We start from the raw sequence: 15,739 nt of genomic DNA on the forward strand, positions 1-15,739 counted from the left end.
GTTCTGAACATGATGTTTAAGTGCATTAATAAATATACACTAGTGATGGATTAGTTGGGGTCTTTGAGAACATGTTGAATGCGCCCCTTAGTTTATTATATAATTAATAGTAATAAGAATCACTTTTTTATACAGTGCTTCAACCCTTGCTTCTGCCATTTGTAAGTGCTGTCAGTGTCAGGTGTTAGACATATTAATTGTACTCAAGACACTAGCTGTTCTTTTCCAGGGGTACCGGACCCCTGGGTGTCCTCAACACCCACTCAGGGGGTCCACAACTGCTTGGAAAATGAATTCATGTTAGCAGAATAGTAAAGTATAGAGAAATAAGAATGTTGGATATAAAATTGAAAATGTTAAAATGTTTCGTAAATGTGAAGGAATTTGAAATTGGGGACTAAAAATTAAGTTGGAATCTGTTGGAAATTGGTTTCCTGGTTGGGGGGGGTGGGGGGTGGGCTGAAACCCTAACCAAGCAGCACCCACAATCTCTGTCAGGATGAAATACAAGCAAACCCCAAATTAATCTATTCTTAACCCTCTGGTAGCTTGGCACATAAACAGTCAGGCTTAATTTAAAGGCAACGCTCAAAGTATTTATGCTACATTTCAAACAATAATAAAGTGAAAACACAACACCAGATAAATCTCACACCAATTTAGCAAAGTAGAGTAAACTTTTAGTAAATTATTTGATACCAAAGCAACAAAAGTCTGATCTGTAGACCCGGGGACATGCAATTTTAAAGATTTCAGGTTAGTAAGGTGCCCAAAAGCGCAAACTACCACTTGCAGTTATCTGGTCGTGCAAAACCAGGTGCAAATCACAAGTTCAGGCTTACCGCGATGGAGCGCGTTGGCTGGATAGATAGGCCAGGTTAACCCAGCTGAAAGAGTCACCTTCAAGGTGCAGTGCAAATAATTCCATTTGCAGTGAAAGGGGCGTTGCGCATGGTCGCCATTGTAGCGCGATGATTCTGTCAGGTGTCACGAACAGGCGTTGCTGGAGCTTCGTGGTGGTGGTCATCACGAGTTGTCAGACGTTGCTGGCAGTTGCAGTGGCATGAAGAGTCGGGTTCACTGGAACTTCACAGTGACAGATGGCACAGGTTTGTGTTTATGAAGAGTCCAAATCTTCAGAATTTCTCCTTTTCTTTGAAGCGGAGCTCAACTAGGGCCATTTCAAGGTTCCAGGACCTGAGGAGCACCTCCTGGGCATCATGAATTCACTCCTGCAGAGGCCAGCAAAGCTCAGGCAGGTCTAGTTGGAGGTCCAGGCAGCAGGTCAGCTGGGCACTTGCAGGTAGCCTTTGGAGCTTGTGATGTCACTGTAGCTCAAAACAGGTGTCAGCTGACCTTTGGAGTCACTTAAGCCTGAGATGAAGGGTGCAGGTCCAGTCTTCCTTCTCAGCAAGCAGCATCAGGCAGCAGAGTAGCAGGGCAGCAAAGTGGCAATCCTGGCAGCAAAGCAGCACCGCAGTCATTCTTCTGTAGCATGCACACGTTCACAAGCATCTGAAGAGTTGGGTCTGAGGGTCCAATATTTGTATCTGGTGCCCACTTTGAAGTAGGAGAAGCATCTGCAAGTTTCCTTTTGAAGATCTTGAAGTCTCCTGCCTCCTCTGCTCTGGCTCCAAGCTGGCTGCATGAACAATGCAGTGGTGGCAAGTCCTTTGTGTGAAGGCGCAGCACAGCCTATTCCATTGCAAGTGGGGCTATGCCCCGCTCTGCCCCCCTCATCCAGTTAGTGGTCCATCCAAGCACACCTCATCCATCTATTAAGTAGCTGTCTAGGAGGAATAAACAAAGTCTAATGGCTAACTACACCGAGTTATGTAACCCAGGAATGGGCTGCAGACACCAATTGGCGATAAAGGAAAAACAAGAAGAAGGCACTCAAAAAACGGGCAGAAAAGCAAGGAGAAAGCAGTGAAAACGATGGAAGAGAAAGGAGAAGGCACTCAAACAACAGGGGAAAAAACAAGGAGAAGGCAATGAAAACGAGGGAAAAGCAAGGAGAAGACACACAAAACAACAGGGGGAAAAGGAAAGGAGAAAGCAGTGAAAATGAGGGAAGAGCAGGGGGAAGGCACACAAAAAACGGGGCGACGGAAGGAGAAAGCAGTGAAAATGTGAGAAAAGCAAGGAAAAGGCAGTCAAAAAAATGGGGAAAAGAAGGGAGAAAGCTGTGAAAATAAGAGAAGAGCAAGGGGAAGGCACTCAAAAAACGGGTGACGGAAGGAGAAAGCAGTGAAAATGTGGGAAAAGCAAGGAGAAGGCGCTCAAAAAAGGCAAGGAGCAGGCTGAAAACGAGGGAAAAACAAGGAGTAGGGACTTAAAAATGGGAAAAATTGCGGAGAAAGCAGTGAAAATGAGGGAAAAAGCAAGGAGAAAGCAGTGAAAACAAGGGAAATGCATTGAGAAGGCACTCAAAAAATAGGGAAAAGACACAGAGAAAGCAATGAAAATGAGGGAAAAGCAAGAAGACAGGAGGGATGCAGCAGCTTGGTCTTTCCAGTCATGATTCATTGGGGTCCACAAAAGTCAAAATGTTGAGTAACGCTGCGATACAGTACTCCGTATTATTCAAAGCACAGAATCGAAAAATATGGTAAAACTACAGAAATTGTAAGTGTGTGTGTGTGTGTGTGTGTGCATGTGTGCATGTGTGTGCGCACATGTGTGCGCGTGTGTGTGTGTGTGTGTGTGCATGTGTGCGCATGTGTGTGTGTGTGTGCATGTGTGTGCGTGTGTGTGAGTGCACGTGTGTGCGTATGTGTGCTAGTGCACCAGTACTTAATCTGTAAAATAATCAGCGCTGGTGCCCAAAGCTCTGCTCAGATGGCTGCAGCCGGCACTATTGAATGTCAGTGCACTGAAAAAAAAGGTGTGCAATCTTCAACCCTCTTCTTGCCTCTTTAATCCACTACCAGACACTCCCTGCTCCTTGATCTCACTCTTGCCGGTTCCTGCTTTCTCCCTCTGTGACAGGTTTTCCATCTTTCTCTTCCTCCTTCTTTCCTCTTTATTTCTTTTTCTCTCTCGCGCTCTCATGAAATATCCGTTGCGATAAAATAAGTCCCAGTCCCTAAAAATGCTTGTCTGACCCTCCACCGGCAGCCACCGGCTCAAATTAAGCACTGACGTGCACCCAATGTCACCAATGTCTGTCATATTTATTGTCCCCCTGAAAAATGCCAGAGAGGACCCTTAGAGAGGCACAGACGCCTGAGGCTGTTCAGTGTCCTCAGGAGGCCTCCTGGCACTTACATATTTACAAATTAAGCACTGATTCACTGATTACCAAGCACTAATAAAGATGTTCATTTTTGTAGCTCTGCCTGCTGTTTCTAAGCACTGTAAATAACGGGTGTTTCTATAATTTAAACGCTCAGTGTACTAGGTTTGAAAGGATGGAAAGCTGAGTTACCCTTCCCAGGAGTTAAACTCTCGAGCTGCAGATCATAAGCTGCAGATCACAAGAGGTGTCAGTGGCAGCCATATAACACTGTGCTATTTCACTGCCCAATCTACCTATGTTAGTGGTAACAAAGGATTGTGAAGCAACTTTTTCAATTGTCACTTACACGAGTGACCCACACATTGCATACATGGGATAAAGTCCCCCAAACCGAGCATTATAAGGTGTTACACGTCATCCAGGCACGTGACTCGATGGAGAGAGGAGGCCACAAGCCGACTGTGTCTACAAGGCCACAGAGCTCCCAGGGGGACCTGCACCTCTTCTTGCACCGAGGTTGGTGATTCTTTGGGACAGTTTTACCATAAAGTTGCACAAATAGCGCAGCAGGCGGGGTTGCTTCACTGTGGAGAAAGCGCTGCAGAGCCCTCTCTGCTGTGGCAGGGTCTGCTGTTCTGCCCCACAGCGCCACACACACAGCCTGACACCACAGAGCTGCACCCCCTCCCATCTGGACCCACTGCTTGGATCTGGGCTCAGAGCCGCATCTGTGCGGCCGGGGAAGCGGTCTGTGGTTTTTGAGTAACTCTGAGGGCGTCTTCGGGGGGTAATCTGGTGCTGTGCTTGTGTCTCCTGGGGAAGCGGTCTGTGGTTTGTGAGTAACGCTGAGGGCGTCTGTGGGGGGTAATCTGGTGCTGTGCTTGTGTCTCCTGGGGAAGCGGTCTGTGGTTTGTGAGTAACTCTGAGGGGTCTGTGGGGGGTAATCTGGTGCTGTGCTTGTGTCTCCTGGGGAAGCGGTCTGTGGTTTGTGAGTAACTCTGAGGGTGTCTGTGGGGGGTAATCTGGTGCTGTGCTTGTGTCTCCCGGGGAAGCGGTCTGTGGTTTGTGAGTAACTCTGAGGGCGTCTGTGGGGGTAATCTGGTGCTGTGCTTGTGTCTCCCGGGGAAGCGGTCTGTGGTTTGTGAGTAACTCTGAGGGGTCTGTGGGGGGTAATCTGGTGCTGTGCTTGTGTCTCCCGGGGAAGCGGTCTGTGGTTTGTGAGTAACTCTGAGGGCGTCTGTGGGGGGTAATCTGGTGCTGTGCTTGTGTCTCCCGGGGAAGCGGTCTGTGGTTTGTGAGTAACTCTGAGGGCGTCTGTGGGGGGTAATCTGGCGCTGTGCTTGTGTCTCCCGGGGAAGCGGTCTGTGGTTTGTGAGTAACTCTGAGGGCGTCTGTGGGGGGTAATCTGGCGCTGTGCTTGTGTCTCCCGGGGAAGCGGTCTGTGGTTTGTGAGTAACTCTGAGGGCGTCTGTGGGGGGTAATCTGGTGCTGTGCTTGTGGCTGCACCAGACTCACTCTCTCACCGTGGTTAGTGGCGGCAAGGAAGGGCCACGTGGCACAAACCAGTGTCTGACTATGAAACGTCACTGAAAACTGCTATAATGTCAGCAGGGGGCGCTGCTGGGTTTAAGAAGCCGGAGTGATAACAGATTAAATGTTAGAGATGAAAGAGTGAAAAGCAGGAAAAAATAATTGATCATTTTAATACTATTTAATAACAGGTAAATGTTAAAAAAAAAAAAAAAAATTGCACCGCCCGAATAGGGACTTGAACCCTAGACCCTCAGATTAAAAGTCTGATGCTCTACCGACTGAGCTATCCGGGCTTCAGATTGAAAGGTGAAGTGGTGGTATGTGCTTTTTCTGTACCCAGTTCTGCCAACATGGTGTTGCTGTTTTATTCATATCTGGGGTCCACCTCCTACCCCTGGGTGCACCTGAGCTGTCATCCAATCACAACACACACAGCCAGAGTCAGCCTCACTGAAGCCAGCGCCTAGAATCCCACTTTAACAGCTGCTGGCGCCCCACCGATCTCATTCCACACGTGGCCTCTCTTGTGGGAGCTCGGGCGGTTCTCAAGTCTTACAACCACTCATTTGCATATTAACCCCATCACTAGACGTTGGAGCACTTACATGTGACGCAATGGTGACGTCATCGCAGCACATCACATACATTGTGTGGGAATCCGCGCAGAGAAAGAACAAACCGGGGGGCTTCAGCCCCAGATGGATTTAAAAAGCCACCTTGACTCGACTGTGCGACCTTTCACCCTCACAGGAAACAATCTGATGCTGGAAACGCGGCTGGGATGTCCCAACAGTGCAAGTGAGAGAAGAGACCCGAGTGACTGCCGTGGGCGTCAGAGTGAGACCCCCGTGGAGAGTGTGAGGGAGTGTGAGACTGGCACAGAGAGAGACGTGTGAGAGTGAAGCAGTGAGCATGTCACAGCTGTGAGGGGAAGACTGATGTCTCTACTGTGGGGCTTCGGGATACAGGATTGCATTGTTCTCACGCCCGACAGGAAGCCTTGATCCCTGCACAATCCAGTTCACCAGTCACAAATGGTTTATACAGAATCTACTTGTGAGTGTGCAGAGCGAAGACCTCTCAGCAGTGCAGACACTGGTTAGTGATGGAGCTCAGTGAGAGATCCCTTCCCTGAGACCTCTTATCTGTGCATCAGTCACTGCTGAGTGATCAGTGAGAGATCCCTTCCCTGAGACCTCATATCTGTGCATCAGTCACTGCTGAGTGATCAGTGAGAGATCCCTTCCCTGAGACCTCATATCTGTGCATCAGTCACTGCTGAGTGATCAGTGAGAGATCCCTTCCATGAGACCTATCTGTGCATCAGTCACTGCTGGGCGATCAGTGAGAGATCCCTTCCCTGAGACCTATCTGTGCATCAGTCACTGCTGAGTGATCAGTCAGAGATCCCTTCCCTGAGACCTATCTGTGCATCAGTCACTGCTGGGCGATCAGTGAGAGATCCCTTCCCTGAGACCTATCTGTGCATCAGTCACTGCTGAGTGATCAGTCAGAGATCCCTTCCCTGAGACCTATCTGTGCATCAGTCACTGCTGAGTGATCAGTGAGAGATCCCTTCCATGAGACCTCTTATCTGTGCATCATTCACTGCTGGGCGATCAGTGAGAGATCCCTTCCCTGAGACCTATCTGTGCATCAGTCACTGCTGAGTGATCAGTGAGAGATCCCTTCCCTGAGACCTATCTGTGCATCAGTCACTGCTGGGTGATCAGTGAGAGATCCCTTCCATGAGACCTCTTATCTGTGCATCATTCACTGCTGGGCGATCAGTGAGAGATCCCTTCCCTGAGACCTATCTGTGCATCAGTCACTGCTGAGTGATCAGTCAGAGATCCCTTCCCTGAGACCTATCTGTGCATCAGTCACTGCTGGGTGATCAGTGAGAGATCCCTTCCCTGAGACCTCTTATCTGTGCATCATTCACTGCTGGGTGATCAGTGAGAGATACCTTCCCTGAGACCTATCTGTGCATCAGTCACTGCTGAGTGATCAGTGAGAGATCCCTTCCCTGAGACCTCTTATCTGTGCATCAGTCACTGCTGAGTGATCAGTGAGAGATCCCTTCCCTGAGACCTATCTGTGCATCAGTCACTGCTGAGTGATCTGTGAGAGATCCCTTCCCTGAGACCTATCTGTGCACTGCTGAGTGATCAGTGAGAGATCCCTTCTGAGACCTATCTGTGCATCAGTCACTGCTGAGTGATCAGTCAGAGGCCTATCTGTGTAGCATTCAGTTGTATGCACTGAGAGCCCTCCTGGGTGTGCAGAATTCAGTACACTGGATATACCGCACTGCATTTACTTCCAGCAGCTCCTCAGAGCTGAAGCTGCCTCAGTGTGTATCATGTGTGTTTCCGTAGTGTAGTGGTTATCACGTTCGCCTCACACGCGAAAGGTCCCCGGATCGAGACCGGGCGGAAACACACTTTTCTTTTCTCCTCTAACTCACAACAGCTGCTCCTTTTATTGTTCGAATGCGCTCTAGGACTCCACAGGACCCACATATAACATCATTTCTATTTACAATCTCTTTATACATTCAGCAGCTTCAAGGACAGACAGACATCGGGCTCTGTCCCTTTACAATCAGACAGCAGGACATCTGCTTCCATCACTCACAGGCACTGCACATGCTGCAGGCACTGACACAGGCAGGCACCAGTCTTGACACAAACACAGGCAGGAAATGTCCAGACTCTGAGCATAGAATCCTAAAGCAAAAGTGACAACAACTGAGGGACCATCAGAGAAAGTCAGGCACTGGGAGTGAGTTAGAGTGAGAGACTTAGACACCGGGAGTGAGTTATGAAAGTGTGAGAGGGTGAGAGACTCATGCACTGAGAGAGTTAAGATGGTGTGAGAGACTGAGAGACTTAGGTACTAGGAGTGAGTTAAGAGAGGGTGAGAGACTCAAGCACTGAGAGTGAGTTAAGAGAGTGTGAGAAACTGAGAAACTCAGGCACTGAGGGGTATATTGATACTTTTTGATGCAAAATTGCACTAATGCAGTTTTGCATCAAAAGGTTTTGCACCGGCTTGCCCCATTCCTGAGCACCAGCCGGGCGCCATGTTTATGGAATGGTGCAAGTCGGTGCAAAGGGTGGGCTAGCATAAACAAATGACGTTAGCTGGGTGGGGGTGGCGGTATAGAGGAGAAGGGAGTTTTGCACCAAAAAATAACGTTAGGCTGGTTAGAGGCAAAAAAAAATGCCTCTAACCAGCCTAGCGTCATTTTCTGATGGAAAACCATCCATACTACATGACTCCTGTCTTAGAAAAGAGAGGAGTCATGCACACCACCCCAACGTCCAGCAGAGGGGGCCAGGGTCCCCTGGGCATGGCCATTGCACCCTGTGCCATGCAGGGGACCCCAAGTTGGGCCCCCAATGGTACTTTAATAAAAAAAGAAAAATACCTAGTTATACTCACCCTACTTACCTGGGATGGGGTCCCCCATCCTCCGGTGTCCCTCTGGTGTGGGTGGGGGTGTTCCTGCCTGGGGCTTGAGGAGGGCGACCATGGAAATAGGTCCACAGGTTCCCTAATGCCTGGTCTGACCCAGGCATTAAATAATGGTGCAAAGCAAGCTTTGCACCATTATTTAGCCCCTCTTCCCACCGTGCGTCATTTTAGCACTGGGATAAAAATGGGGATATGGGGTTTGCACCATTTTTTAGATGGTACCGCCTACCTTGCATCTCATTAACGCAAGGTAGGTTCATGCATCTACAAAATGAGGCAAACTCCATTATTTTCACGTTAGACAGGTCTTACGTCAAAATATAAATATGGAGTTAGTTTTGCGCTGAATTTGAGTGAAAAAAAGACCAAATCGAGTATAAATATGCCCCAAAAGTGAGTTAGGAGAGTATGACAGGGTGAGAGACTGGGCCATTGGGAATGAATTAAGAAAGAGTGAGAGATACAGTCACTGGGAGTGAGTTAAGAGAGTGTGAGACAGTGAGAGACAGGCTCAGAAAAGAGATATAGAGGTAAAGAAATGGAGCCTGTTACACCTGCAGAGTAAAGAGAGATGGAGGGATTTCTAATAAATGCATCTAAATATAATGTGCACGCACTGGTCTTACGTCATACAAGCTCCTTCCTTCATTCCTTGGAAGTCCCAGTTCACCAGTTGCAAGTGGTTTATACTGGATCCTGATCAGCATAAGATCACTAGGACACTTACCTAAATGATAAAGCAACATTTTATGGTTCTAGAAAAATCACTGGAGACACAATTAGCCAGTTCCACTGCAACAGGAATCACATAGAATATACTTCATAAAAGGCAAGAATCTCCTACTGCAGCAAATGAATCTAGAAGAAACCACTTGTTACTGGTTAACTGGAATGTCCTCCATGATTTAAATTTGCCACTCTCTCCACCCTGTGAGCAGGAGTTTCTGGGGACAGCACTGATTACAAATACACACACATTGTGTAGTCTCTAGGACTGATTACAAATACACACACATCGTGTAGTCTCCGGCACTGCTTACAAATTCACACACATTGTGTAGTCTCCAGGACTGATTACAAATACACACATTGTGAAGTCTCCAGGACTACTTACGAATGTAGATTTTCTTAGTAACTTATGACAGAAAGTCTTAATTTTATTAAAGACAAGGAAGCGAGTATTATGCTTACTAATCTTGCTTTAGTTTCATAGCAGCAGTCAAGATAACAGAATAAACTACAAATCCCATCAGGCAACGAGAAGAGTAGCCAATTGGATGAAAAAACACAGTCACCATAATGACCAATAGCATTCAAGCCCAAAGTGTAGAATCTAGCTTGACTGCGAACAGTCCTCTTTTCTTGTGCGAGAGGTTGAATAGAAATATTAAACAAAGGTAAAATTGAAAGCACAATAGCAATGGTTCAAGAAAACGTGAATACATCTTGGCAAAAGTTTATAAACGTAGGTCCCAACAAGCTGGATGAAGGAGAATCTTGGAGTCCAGGCGAGACTGAAGCTGAAGAAGAAAAAGGCCCGAAGCTCCAGGATCGGATGACAGATCCTCAGGCAGACAACTGTGGTTGTGCTGGACCCGATGTTAGGGTGGCAAACAGAGAACGAGTTAAGTTTGAATTGCGGTGAGATAAAACTTGTCTCTGTGTCTTTAATAAATGTAAGACTTTCTCTCATAAATTACTAGGAAAATCTACATTTTATGGACAAACTGGAGACTCCTATTATGCTTCTTTAAAGCATATTAATTACTACTGAAGATGCAGCACGAACTGGTTTACAGTACAAAGTATGGAAAACAGAATCATTAGACCAATCAGCCGATCGCAGTATACCCTGCAAACGGGAGCCCGCCCAAAAAGCTTTGGAAGCCATAGGTCCTCTCGCAGCGTGGGCACCAAAAATGGAAGCACCAATACCCGCAAGGGACATGACCCACATAACCCAGCGAGCAAGCGTCGGGGAGGAAAAGGGCAGCTGGGGGTCAGAGGATGTTCTGAGATTGTCTACATGCTGTTCATATTCTTACAAACATTGTGCCACAGAGAGATTAGGCTTATCAGGAAATACAGAAGTGAGGTTTGTTTTTGTACGTTTGTGGACTGTGAGAAGTAAACCTGTAGGAGAAAACTGTAGAGAAGTAATATCCAATGCTCTAACATCTTACAATCCTTTCATAGAAATAAGACACAACAACATTGTAAGATTTTGAGAGAGAGGGCATCATTATGTGGCCATGACAGAAAAATTTCAAAACAACATTCACAACCCTAAAAGTATCGTATTTTGGAGTAGGAAGATTACAAAATGTTACTCCCTTTAATAGGTGACAGAGCAGTGGGTGTTCTCCTACTGGTTGCCCATTGATGAAAGATGGTTGATAGAAATGGCCGATCTGTGATGATTGATGGTACGGTATGTTTTTCCACTGCAGACCTCAGCTACGGAAAAGGTAACAACATACGCTATATCCGCTGAAAGGGGATTGATACATTATCCCACACACCAGCGTCCTAGTAAGACCAAGCTGACTTGTAAGCCTTCGATGTTCCTGGGGCCCATGATTTGTGAATGTATTGTGATCCTCTGGAGGAATGCAGGGTTCAGATTCAGCAGATCTGCTAGTGTCCAAGCTGAAAGCCGGAGGGAATTGTCCAATACCAGATTGTGAGGACTGCCAGAAGGATTAGAAGGTCGATGGGAGAAGATGGGAGAAGAACTGGGAAGTCTATGGTCAGCCCCAGAAGCAAAGAGAACCAATCTTGAGACTGCCAAAAGGGAGCCACAAGGAAAAGGATAGCTTGTTGATGTCTGACTTGAGCGAGTATCCTATTTATCATTGTGTTGCTAAATGGCCCTCTCTGAATGTCACCCTATACTTTTTGCCTTCCTCCTCTTTTTCTGACCTAGTTTTTGTTGGCTTTAGGACTCTGGGCACTTTGCCACTGCTAACCAGTGCTAAAGTGCATGTGCTCTCTGCCTAAAACCTGGTAACATTGGCTCATATTCACTTGACATATTTAATTTACCTATACATCTCTAGCGAAGTGCACTAGATGTGCCCAGGGCAAGTAAATTAAATGCTACTACTGGGCCTGCAGCTTTGATTGCACCACCCACCTAAGTAGCCCCTTAACCATCTCTCAGGTCTGCCATTGCCAGGCCTTTGTGTGCAGTGTCACTGCCACTTCAATTTGGCGTTTAAAACTATTTGCCAGGCCGTAAATTCCCCTTTTCATAAATATGTCACCCTTAAGGTAGGCCCTAGGTAACCCATGGGGCAGGGTGCTATGTAAATAAAAGGCAGGACAAGTACTTATAAGTTGTACATGTCCTGGTAGTGAAAAACTCCCAAAGTCATTTTTCACTACTGTGAAGCTTGCACCTTTCATAGGATATCTAAGAGGAGTAGCCTTGTCATATTTGATACGCTTGGAATGGTAGTGAGAAATCCTACTTACTGGTGAAGTTGGATTTTACATTACTGTTTTAGAAATGCCACTTTTAGAAAGTGGGCATTTCTCTGCCCTCATTGTCATCTGTGCCTTACAGCCTGCCTCCAATCCCAGTGCCCTCTGTGCTGGTTGGCAGCTCCCCCTGTGCATTCCACCCAAACAGCCATAAACACAGGACTCTCAGCTGCATCTGCATTCAGCTGCTTACAGATAGGTTCCCGTGGGCAGGAAGGGTGGAGGGGCTCTCTCTTACACTTCAAAGGCCAGAGGCCTGCCCTCACACAAAGGACTGATAACCCCCACAGGGCTCCTGCCAGGCAGGCCTGGGTTGAAACTTCAAAAACACTCTTTGAAGTTTCCTTCACTCCATGGAACTATTAGGTATATATACTGGGTCTGTGACCCCACTAAATCAGAAACTTCTGGGCCTACAAGTGTACTCTGCCAGAGGGACTGCCTGGCTGCACAAAAGACTCATCTGGACTGCTTTGCATGAAGGACTACTTGTAGGAGGCTGGACTGGCTTGTAGTGAGTACCAAGGGGTACTTACACCTTGCACCAGGCCCAGGTATCCATTATTAGTGTAGAGGGGTGTCTAGCAGCTTAGGCTGATAGAAAAGGTAGCTTAGCAGAGCAGCTTAGGCTGAACTAGGAGGCGAGTGAAGCTCCTACAGTACCACAAGTGTCATATGCACAATATCATAAGAAAACACAATACACAGATATACTAAAAATAAAGGTAGTTTATTTTTATGACAATATGCCAAAGTATCTCAGTGAGTACCCTCAGTATGAGGATAGCAAATATACACAAGATATATGTACACACTACCAAAATATGCAGTAATAGTAATAGAAAACAGTGCAAACAATGTATAGTCACAATAGAATGCAATGGGAGCACATAGGGATAGGGGCAACACAAACCATATACTCTAGAAGTGGAATGTGAACCACGAATGGACCCCAAACCTATGTGAGCTCGTAGAGGGTCGCTGGGACTGTAAGAAAACAGTGAGGGTTAGAAAAATAGCCCACCCCAAGACCCTGAAAAGGGGGTGCAAAGTGCACCTAAGTTCCCCAAAGAGCACAGAATTCGTGATAGGGGAATTCTGCCAGAAACAACAACACCAGCAATGCAACAACAATGGATTTCCTGACGAGAGTACCTGTGGAATAAGGGGACCAAGTCCAAGAGTCACGATCAAGTCGGGAGTGGGCAGATGCCCAGGAAATGCCAGCTGTGGGTGCAAAGAAGCTGCCACCGGATGGTAGAAGCTGTGGATTCTGCAAGAACGACAAGGGCTAGAAACTTCCCCTTTGGAGGACGGATGTCCCACGTCGTGAAGAGTCGTGCAGAAGTGTTTCCGTGCGGAAATACCGCAAACAAGCCTTGCTAGCTGCAAGGGTCGCGGTTAGGGTTTTTGGATGCTGCTGTGGCCCAGAAGGGACCAGGATGTCGCCAATTGCGTGAGGGGACAGAGGGGGCGCCCAGCAAGACAAGGAGCCCTCTCAGAAGCAAGCAGCACCCACAGAAGTGCCAGAACAGGCACTACGAAGTGGAGTGAACCAGAGCTCACCCGAAGTCATGAAAGAGGGTCCCACGACGCCGGAGGACAACTCAGGAGGTCGTGCACTGCAGGTTAGAGTGCCGGGGACCCAGGCTTGGCTGTGCACAAAGGAAATCCTGGAAGAGTGCACAGGAGCCGGAGTAGCTGCAAAACACGCGGTTCCCAGCAATGCAGTCTAGCGTGGGGAGGCAAGGACTTACCTCCACCAAACTTGGACTGAAGAGTCACTGGACTGTGGGAGTCACTTGGACAGAGTTGCTGAGTTCAAGGGACCTCGCTCGTTGTGCTGAGAGGAGACCTAGAGGACCGGTGATGCAGTTCTTTGGTGCCTGCGGTTGCAGGGGGAAGATTCCGTCGACCCACGGGAGATTTCTTTGGAGCTTCTAGTGCAGAGAGGAGGCAGACTACCCCCACAGCATGCACCACCAGGAAAACAGTCGAGAAGGCGGCAGGATCAGCGTTACAAGGTCGCAGTAGTCGTCTTTGCTACTTTGTTGCAGTTTTGCAGGCTTCCAGCGCAGTCAGCAGTCGGTTCCTTGGCAGAAGGTGAAGAGAGAGATGCAGAGGAACTCTGATGAGCTCTTGCATTCGTTATCTGAAGAATTCCCCAAAGCAGAGACCCTAAATAGCCAGAAAAGGAGGTATGGCTACATTGCAAGGAGGATAGGCTAGCAACACAGGTAAGAGCCTATCAGAAGGAGTCTCTGACGTCACCTGCTGGCCCTGGCCACTCAGAGCAGTCCAGTGTGCCAGCAGCACCTCTGTTTCCAAGATGGCAGAGGTCTGGAGCACACTGGAGGAGCACTGGGCACCTCCCAGGGGAGGTGCAGGTCAGGGGAGTAGTCACTCCCCTTTCCTTTGTCCAGTTTCGTGCAAGAGCAGGGCTGGGGGATCCCTGAACCGGTGTAGACTGGCTTATGCAGAAATGGGCACCATCTGTGCCCATGAGAGCATTTCCAGAGGCTGGGGAAGACTACTCCTCCCCTGCCTTAACACCTTTTTCCAAAGCTAGAGGGTGTAACACCCTCTCTCTGAGGAAGTCCTTTGTTCTGCCTTCCTGGGCCAAGCCTGGCTGGACCCCAGGGGGGCAGAAACCTGTCTGAGGGGTTAGTAGCAGCAGCAGCTGCAGTGAAACCCCTGAAAAGGCAGTTTGGCAGTACCCGGGTCTGTGCTAGAGACCCAGGGAATCATGGGATTGTCTCCCCAATCCCAGGATGGCATTGGGGGGGGGGGCAATTCCATGATCTTAGACATGTTACATGGTCATGTTCGGAGTTACCATTGTGAAGCTATACATAGGTAGTGACCTATGTATAGTGCACGCGTGTAATGGTGTCCCCGCACTCACAAAGTCCGGGGAATTTGCCCTGAACAATGTGGGGGCACCTTTGCTAGTGCCAGGGTGCCCACACACTAAGTAACTTAGCACCCAACCTTTACCAGGTAAAGGTTAGACATATAGGTGACTTATAAGTTACTTAAGTGCAGTGGTAAATGGCTGTGAAATAACGTGGACGTTATTTCACTCAGGCTGCAGTGGCAGGCCTGTGTAAGAATTGTCAGAGCTCCCTATGGGTGGCAAAAGAATTGCTGCAGCCCATAGGGATCTCCTGGAACCCCAATACCCTGTGTACCTCAGTACCATATACTAGGGAATTATAAGGGTGTTCCAGTATGCCAATATGAATTGGTGAAATTGGTCACTAGCCTGTTAGTGACAATTTGTACAGAGAGAGCATAACCACTGAGGTTCTGGTTAGCAGAGCCTCAGTGAGACAGTTAGGCATCACACAGGGAACACATACATATAGGCCACAAACTTATGAGCACTGGGGTCCTGGCTAGCAGGGTCCCAGTGACACATAACAAACATACTGAAAACATAGGGTTTTCACTATGAGCACTGGGCCCTGGCTAGCAGGATCCCAGTGAGACAGTGAAAACACCCTGACATACACTCACAAACAGGCCAAAAGTGGGGGTAACAAGGCTAGAAAGAGGCTACTTTCTCACACAACCCCCCCCAAACGAAGGACAATAAGGCTAACCTTGGCCAGTTGAGACTTTATTGTCTAAGTGGTGATAAGTAGAGAGTAGCTCTGCAATAGACTGGTTACTCCCGTTATCATCCACTATATGGTTACTTCCCTGTGGGGATGTAAACCACCCTGTTTGAAGTTTTTTAGCTAAGCAACAATGTGAAGATGTATTTTCAGAGTTTCTATCAGTAAGTTTTAGTTTAGAGCAGTGGGAATTGTCCACTGAACCTATTTGTAGTGATGAAAATGCCAGACAGGGATGCTGTCTCAGTAAAGCCATAGCTGGGCAAAAACCTTGTCTATGTGGCTAGAAGAGAGAACAGGGATGCTGTTTCTCTTGATTTGGAGCAGGGCAGGGATGCTGTCCTATTAGCTCCACACTAGGGCAGGGATGCTGTCC

General features: G+C 47.8%; 2 non-coding genes across 2 annotated transcripts; one reads left to right on the top strand and one right to left on the bottom strand.

Moving 5' to 3' along the window:
* Positions 1 to 4,994: 4,994 nt before the first annotated feature.
* TRNAK-UUU (transfer RNA lysine (anticodon UUU)) lies at positions 4,995 to 5,067 on the bottom strand. Its single transcript has one exon. It is a non-coding gene; the product is annotated as a tRNA-Lys (tRNA).
* Positions 5,068 to 7,145: 2,078 nt separating this feature from the next.
* Positions 7,146 to 7,218, top strand: TRNAV-CAC (transfer RNA valine (anticodon CAC)). Its single transcript has one exon. It is a non-coding gene; the product is annotated as a tRNA-Val (tRNA).
* The last annotated feature ends 8,521 nt before the right edge of the window (positions 7,219 to 15,739 follow it).

This window comes from Pleurodeles waltl, unplaced genomic scaffold (genome assembly GCF_031143425.1).
Source record: "Pleurodeles waltl isolate 20211129_DDA unplaced genomic scaffold, aPleWal1.hap1.20221129 scaffold_67, whole genome shotgun sequence".
Lineage (NCBI taxonomy): Eukaryota > Metazoa > Chordata > Amphibia > Caudata > Salamandridae > Pleurodeles > Pleurodeles waltl.